This window comes from Numida meleagris, chromosome 14 (genome assembly GCF_002078875.1).
Source record: "Numida meleagris isolate 19003 breed g44 Domestic line chromosome 14, NumMel1.0, whole genome shotgun sequence".
NCBI classification, from domain to species: Eukaryota; Metazoa; Chordata; class Aves; order Galliformes; family Numididae; genus Numida; species Numida meleagris.
The window spans coordinates 536,648-544,230 of record NC_034422.1 but is presented as its reverse complement, the minus strand read 5'-3'; the positions used below and the strand labels follow the sequence as shown (position 1 = coordinate 544,230).

General features: G+C 46.6%; 1 protein-coding gene across 2 annotated transcripts in view; it reads right to left on the bottom strand.

Annotated features, from left to right (window-relative positions):
- PPM1F (protein phosphatase, Mg2+/Mn2+ dependent 1F) overlaps positions 1,022-7,583 on the bottom strand; it is a 38,675-nt gene continuing 32,113 nt past the window's right edge. The window contains exons 9-11 of one of the 2 annotated variants that reach the window (XR_002443324.1): positions 6,928-7,084; positions 1,613-1,760; positions 1,022-1,381 (exon numbers count right to left, since the gene is read on the bottom strand). The gene's annotated coding sequence lies outside the window, so the exon portion shown is untranslated. Of the gene's footprint in view, positions 1,761-6,927; positions 7,085-7,583 lie in introns of both variants that reach the window. The other variant, XR_002443323.1, reaches the window with a different exon arrangement.

The following is a 7,583-nucleotide window of genomic DNA, read 5'->3' as shown; positions in this document are numbered from 1 at the left end:
CCGGGGGAGGGGCGGAGCTTCGGACTGCGGTAACCGCAGCCGCCGGGGAGGGGGCGCGGCGCGAGGGTCACGTGGTGAGCGGGTCACGTGGTGGGCGCGGCGGCACTGCGGGCCGCGCGGCGCCATTAGAGGCGTCAGGTGACGGCGGGGGGCAGGAAATGGAGCCCGCGCCGGGCGGGGCCCCGGAGTATCGGGCCGCGGGGCCGCTGCGACGACAGCAGCGGCCGCTCCTCGCGGCGCCGCGGTCAGCTCTACGCGTGCTTTCCCGCTCTGTGCCCCCACGCGGCTCCGCGCCTCCGGGAGCTTCTCGGTTCATCAGCGCGGCCGCTCGGCACAGACACCGTCACCGCCCCCGCCTCGCGCCGCCCCGCTCCCCGCGGGCTCTGTGGGGCGCTGACCCCTCCTCTCTTCAGCTCCCGCTGCCGCAGCTGCGCCCCGCCCCGCCCGCCCCTTCCCGCGGGGCCGCCCCTCGCGGCCTCGCCCCGTTCCCCGCGTCTCCCTGCGGGGCTGCGGCCGTGGCTGCCCCCGGGCTCTCCCACGCTCTCCCACGCGCGCTTTGCCCCCCGCCGTCCCGCAGCTCCTCCCGGCTCTGCCCGCCCGCGCCGTTCCCGCAGCGGGGTCCCGCCTCCAGCCGCGGCTGTTCCGGGGGAGCAGAGGCTGTCCCGGATGACAGCAGAAGTGGAACCGCGTCCTCCCCGCGTTTACCCGACGTGAGCTGCGCGGCTCCCGTGCTGTGCGCGCGGGACGGCGCTTCTGCCGCGTTTGTTTTTCCTTCCCGTGCGCTCTGGCCCTAGAAACGCGGCTTTATCTCTCTCAGAAAATTTAAACAGCAATAAATGGGAATAAATGTTTAAATTTCCCGAAACCAAGTGAAACGTGATTTCCAAGGCTCTCCACTCCAGAAACGAAACGATGGTTGCAGTTCTGATTACTTAAATAAATCTGTCATCAGCAAATGCAAAACAAATGACTGCAGGGAATCTAGCTTAAACACAACCTAGCAGAGCAGAACTGAGTTCCAAGCCGTGGATCGACGCTCTTTTCTGCCTTCGCCAAGGTGTGTCAGGGCAGAAAAGGAAACCAAGCAGGTGGACCAGGAAACTGTGGAAGAGCCCTCAGCTCCTTTGAATGCTGTGATCCCATCTATGTTTAATCCAATTAAAGCCAAATAGGAGGTCAGAAGGCCATGGCATGCTTTGCCAACGATTCCTCTTGTGACAGAACTCAGTGTATGCCTTTCAGGGAAGCAGTACAGTTATTGAGATAGGCAGGCCGGATAGGAATGTCATCGATTGCTCTTCAGCCTATTTACATACCCTGCCGTTACCCACACTTGGTGTTGCCTCTTCTACCTTAGCAAGGCGATGTTAAAGCCTCAATTCTGGAAAGAATGTAACTGTTTTAAGAAAGTTAATAGTTTGATGGTCACAATATTGGGTTATGTTAAGGGGACACTGATACTACAAAATAATGGCAGATAACAAAAAGCAGAGAGGAAAAAAATGTTCCCATGCCTTAAACAGAAGCAACACCAGCACTAGGAAGAGTTTCCCAGACAGAAATGCAGCGTCTTGTGTTTGAGGGCTGTGTTAGGAAACAAGCTAAGCCTTACCATAGGAGAGGTTAAACATGCCATGGTTTGGACCATCTGCATCTTCACATCACGTTCAGGAGTCTCATGGGCCGGCCCGTCCTACAGCCAGGGGCCGGAGGCTCCCTGTGCCGTTACAGATACTGCCTTGAACTCTTAACTTCATGTTCTGTAAACAGAAAAAGCAAATGACATATTATGAAAGGCCCCACTGGTCCTAGGAACAGCATTATCAGGCTTAGAAAAAGAACAACCAACACACAGCTACCCTACAATGTTGCTGATTGGGAATTTCATTTTTTTCTGCTACCTGAAAATTAAAACTACCTCTTCTGAAATCGTCACCGCTGTAATAGTTGTGTTATTTGTATTTGAGATGCAGCTCTGGTGGCAGCTGCTGCAGGAGCACAGTGTTTGTGTTCAGAGCCTTGAGAGACCCCGACCTCCACAGCCCTCATCCAAATGCAGACATTCAGTACAGAAAGCAATTTTCCCAGCATTATTTAAAAAGACTTCAAGTCTCTGCGCGGAGGAGAAGAAAAAGAGAAATAAGACAAGTAAGGCGTTTTATAAAGATGTATTTTAACTTCTAAGGCAGTCAGGAACCATGGTGATGAATGTGACACAAACTTAAATTGCTCAGATACGAGCTCTGATCCGCTGGGAACCATCCTAAGACTCATAAAGAGCATCAGATGCTAATAACTTCTAATCAGAACCTACCTGGGCCTGATTTAACCAGTGACATATAGCTGAAAGCCCACGGGACAAATTTTCATTTAAATGTCATCCACTGCTTCAGCAGTGTAAAGTGACCTCAGCGTAAATGAGAATCTCTCTGTAATCTTATGCTGTTGGGAAGTTACAAGCAGTATCTTGCCCAAAGTGCAGGGCAATTTGATGCCAAAATGAATTTACCTTCCCCCTCCCCCCCCCCAGTATTTGTGTTTTCCCTGCTCAGCGTTCTGACTGACTTTGCAGGAAGCTTATCGTGGTTTATAGATTATGGACTTAAAACTGGTAAACAGATTGCTATATTTGTTTTGAGCATGCCACGGAAAGCAAAAACAATTATTAATTGAGAACTACACCGTCCGTAACAACCTTGATCTCGCACTGGATATCGTTCTGTCACTGTCACATTGTCACTGTTGTAGGGGATGTAGTGTCCGTCATGTTCTTGTCAGATCTGATGTTCACAAATGTGATACAGCTTGAAAGCTTAGGTGCAATTTCAAGTCCTTTTAACGCTCTTTAGTTTTATACAAGTCATTTACAACTGTACTGTAAATATTTTAGAAGGAATCCATTTTACAGCAACCTTAAAATCTTATGAAACTCTAACAATTCTAATTAATGTACTGACATTTTGTTGCTGTGTAAAATTAAGTTGCTTTTATTTCTCAGCTGCAGTAGCAGCAGTACCCAGGCACTGTCCTGCACTTCAGTAATGGAAATTTCCCAGCTTCAAAGCGCACTCTGTCTCAGTCGGCTGCAGTAAATCTGGGTGATTTCTATATTGTTGTGTGCCTCACTTGTCCTCAGTTATCTGGAGCTTGTATCTTTTGAAAACCAGCTTCTCCTCATGAGCTGGCTTCATTTTGCTCAAGACTTAAAATTCAGTAAACAAGCTATGGATGATGCAAGTATCGAGTCCAAGTTATTCTACAGGAGTGACAAAACACATGCATAGTCAATATTCGTACAGAATGTTACGGTGACTTACGAGGATGTCGCTGCAATCACTGTTTTCTCATGCTGAAGCTTGATGCACCGAAAGGCTGTTAAGATTTTACAAAATAGACTGAGCATGTAGCATCAGTCTCTCAATCTCTCTATTTCTGATATCATCAATTGCTAGACAAATACACGAAAATACAAACAAGGCAGTAAGATCATTACAGAACCTCACAAGTCTCACGATTTACAAATACTGAAATACGCCGTCTGTTTCACCCACTTGCTCTCAGTTCAGCTTCACGCCAGTCAAGGGATGCCTCCAATAAAGGCAGAAGTTAAAAAATGTAGACACAGGATTACTGGGGTTTTATGTGGTCCAGATATTGCAGCAATTTCATTTTCATTCTTTCTTGCTCATAGTTAAAAAATATATGGAATATATGGAAAAAAAAGGGAATATATGTGATGAAGAGGTTGACAGATGCGAGGACAGAGAAGAAAGCATCAGTCCTGATATCGAGGCCCAATTGCATGTGCACCTGGGGCAGACACAGAAGTGCCTTCACTGAGAACCAGTTTGGGAAATGGCACTAAATCTTCAAAACAGAGCTATAAGAACTTTATTTCAAGTGATGTTCTTACCACTCGTTTTGGTTTATAGCAACCATGTACACAGTGATTTTGTGGTGGCACAAGTGTAATTCCAAGCTGTCTGCTCTTGTTGTACGTAGCACTGGCTGAACAAGGCATAGAGAACAGTGTGCCAAAGGGATTCTGAGATGCTCACATAAAAGCTACCAGGGTTCAAAATACAAACAATGCATACATCACACAACAAGGGGATGGAGCCTTTATGAGACAGCTCAGAGGCCTTAGCACCGTTATTCTGAAAATAAAATTTCCGCATATGAACAGTCACTCTTAGCTTTCCTGTTGCTGCTCTTGGCAGACAACAAGAGCTGACTGGAAATGGAACAGCTGTTTCCCCACAGCAGTCAGAGCCTGGCCTGCTGGCACAGAGCAGCAGAAGAGGCACTGCCCCAGGTTTGGGGCTGAGACGCACTGCAATACCTGCAGGGCAATCTGCATCGCTGCTCTCCAAGCTGCACTGTGCTGCAGGAGGGAAGGCGGCAGCCTGTTCTCTTGCACTTTGTTCAATCCAGTGATCAGAGCACCCAAAGAGTCTGTATTGCATAACTTTAAAGGTAGGATATAAATTGCAAACATCAGTTCCCAGTCTAGCAAATCAACATTCATTTTTAAAACAATCGGTTCTTTTGCAGTTTTGCATATCTGTAGCAGAATGAGCTACACAGATGAGAGATTTCCTGAAGGAAGTGGCGTCACAGCGTTTTGAAAAAAAGAGCCAAGCTGCTGGAATATGTGTTGCATTACACGGGCAACGCAATACCTGGAGCGCTTCCTGTTTACACCACACCACATCATACAACTTGCAAGCACTTGTTAATAAACACTCCTAAGGAAAAAATTAATAATATCCAAATATACAACCCCCTGTGGCGTCTGTTGCTATAAATGAAAAGTTTTCATGATAGTATCAGGGGACTGTCATGTGAGATAAGCAGATTTTGAGGCCCAATCCACGTCCCACTGAAATCCAAACCACACCTCTCATGGGGTCACTGGATCCATGGCATACTTCTTTTTCGGTAAATATATAAATAGCAATTAATTTGAATAAATTTTTACTATCAGCATTTGTCATTTTTGTAAACATAGAAACACAGAGCACGAACTTCTGCAGAAATGCAGCACAGAGCCTGACGTGACGATGGTGAAAGTACAGCCTGCTCCTAAGAACAACAATCTGCGAGTACTGAGGTGCCCAATCAAACACAGACATTGTCCCGACGTTCAGAGCAGCGCTGCCTTGCTGTGTGGACTTCCTGACAGGACAGCTCAGTCCAGCTCTTGCAGATGAATTAACCCAGCCTGACAAGGCAGAGCTGCGGAACAGAAGGGTGCACGCTTTTCAACACCAGCAGCATTTCTGGTGCAACTTGCACCCGCAGCAGATAAGATCTTTGGCAAGGAAATACAAATTGCAGACTGGTTTAGGATGTTCGTGCAATAGTTGCTACAACTTAGCCTCTGACTGACAGGAACACGGGGTAGGGGCCAAACACAAGTTTTCTGCTACATCCATAGGGAATAAGCACTGTGTTAGCTAACTATACAACTGTGCAATAGACAGCTCTTGTTCCTCATGGGGCTTCACCGCTGAAGGAGGCTCATTAAGTTCAGAGCAGACTGTAAATCCTTGTTCAAGCTTTCTGGGACAAATAAGAACATCTGAAAGGCGGTTTCATGTGGTAATCCTGCTGCCTGGAAACTCTAGATGGGTAATAGTTACATGTAATTCTTACTTCTTTAAATAGCTCTGATGAGACCAGGAGAAAGACTGAACGTCAGAAGGATGTTCCCTCCAGCCACTAGCACTAGATCTAGCTACATTTCATGTAATTAAGACATTTATAGCTTTTTGGATTTCAAAAGTTTTAGCAATGGAAAAATACCTGCTTCCATTACCATTGTCTTACCTGACATCAGCAGTTACTACTTCAGATATGCAGAGCCCCATGATAAGATGCCTTCTGTAAGTGCAATCCATCCATTGTAATCAAGTGCTACATTATCTTACTACATCACTGAGCCTATGGGTCTTGTACAAGTAACACAAAATTGTTGTAGGGATCCATCAGTGCCCTTCGTCTCTCTACCAACTTTTTTATATGATGTCTCATTTCCCACTGTCATTAACAGAGCCAAAGTGAACCTTTGGCCTGGAAATCTTTTGACAGAAAGACCAGCAGCAATGAAAAGTATTTCTGACTACTTGACAATAAGGGCTGCTTTAAAAAAGAAAAAGAAGGAAGAAGAAGAAAAAGAAAAAAAGAAAGAGCAGAAGAGAATGCTGCTCTTGGGAGGATATGGCAAAACATCTGTAGGATGATGCACTGATTTTGAAGGTACAATTAATGGAGGTGGAGTAAGATTAAGGGATTGTGCTCTGCCACACAGTATGTGCAGGGGAGCAGACAGCAGATGTCCAGGCACTTAGGCCTATGCCTTGCGCACCACACTGTGGTATGGAAATGTGTGTGGATATTTAATTGTAACTCAGCTATGAATTACTTGGATTTATGGATCTGGGAAGCCCATATGCTGCAGCAAGAAATGTGTGTTTATTAGCACAGTAGTTCTGCCAGCCTCTCCTGCAGAGAGGCAAAGTACCCCCTTCTACAGCAAATGGATTAAAAGGGAGCAGTGCACCGCTCTCATGTCCCATTTACCTTTGTGAAGTGCAGCTGGATGCACGCCAATACGCGGATACATTTCCATCACGAACTCTGAACAGCTAATATTGCCACTTGTCTCAGATAATAAAAAATGCAGATGCTGTCCTCTTATCAAATACCAATTTGCATAAATGTATGCCTAAATAAGGGAGATACACAGGACTCTTCCTTCAGGAACTGCTACCTAGATACATTAGGATAACCCTTTAAGAGTTGGATTGGCAAAATGGGACCATTGCCCTGTATTCCAGTGTTTTCTCAGTGCTTGTTGTAGCAGCTTTCTGCAGTCACTCTGAACACATCCTCTTTCCTCCTCAATTCTTCCACTACTCTTACCCGTGGCAACATCCTCCTGGGCTCCTGCATTCCTGCAGCAATTCATTCCCTCCTCTTCTGTGCAGACTGCCACTGCTGGATCGCCTCCCTTTGCCTGTCCAGGCGTCCTTCTTAATCACTCCATATTCAGCTTGTCCTCTTTTGAGGGAGGCACCACCTAGGAGATGAAAAGGGAGGTTAAGTGTAGGGTAGCAGCAAGGCATCCTCCAACACACCCCAAATCTGCAGCAAAAATCTGATACCATTCCTCTCCCCACCGCTGCAGTTCCAGTTTTGACTCTCACGGTATCTGCCCCTCCTCCTTCCTGGGCTGATAACTTCACTATTTTTTGCTGAATTCATTTTCTTAAAAGTTTATTGAACTGCATAAACTCATCAAAGGCTCAGACAAGCACCAGACCTGCACAGAAGGAGAGCAGCAGGGCTGTTCTTTTTGATACCAGCAATTCATTAGGTTTGGCTCAGCTGCCATGTGATAGCACTCTAAGTCTCGCTTTGCCTGTGAAACAGGGAAATTTGGCTTCACTGCTGAGAAGCCTTCAGACATCTCTGTTGGCTTTGCCATTCTTTGATGTGCTTTTCTCATTTCTGGCCAAAACACAGGAAACAGTCATCAGGAGAGCAGTCGTGAGTGCCTCCCTTACCACCTCCTTTCT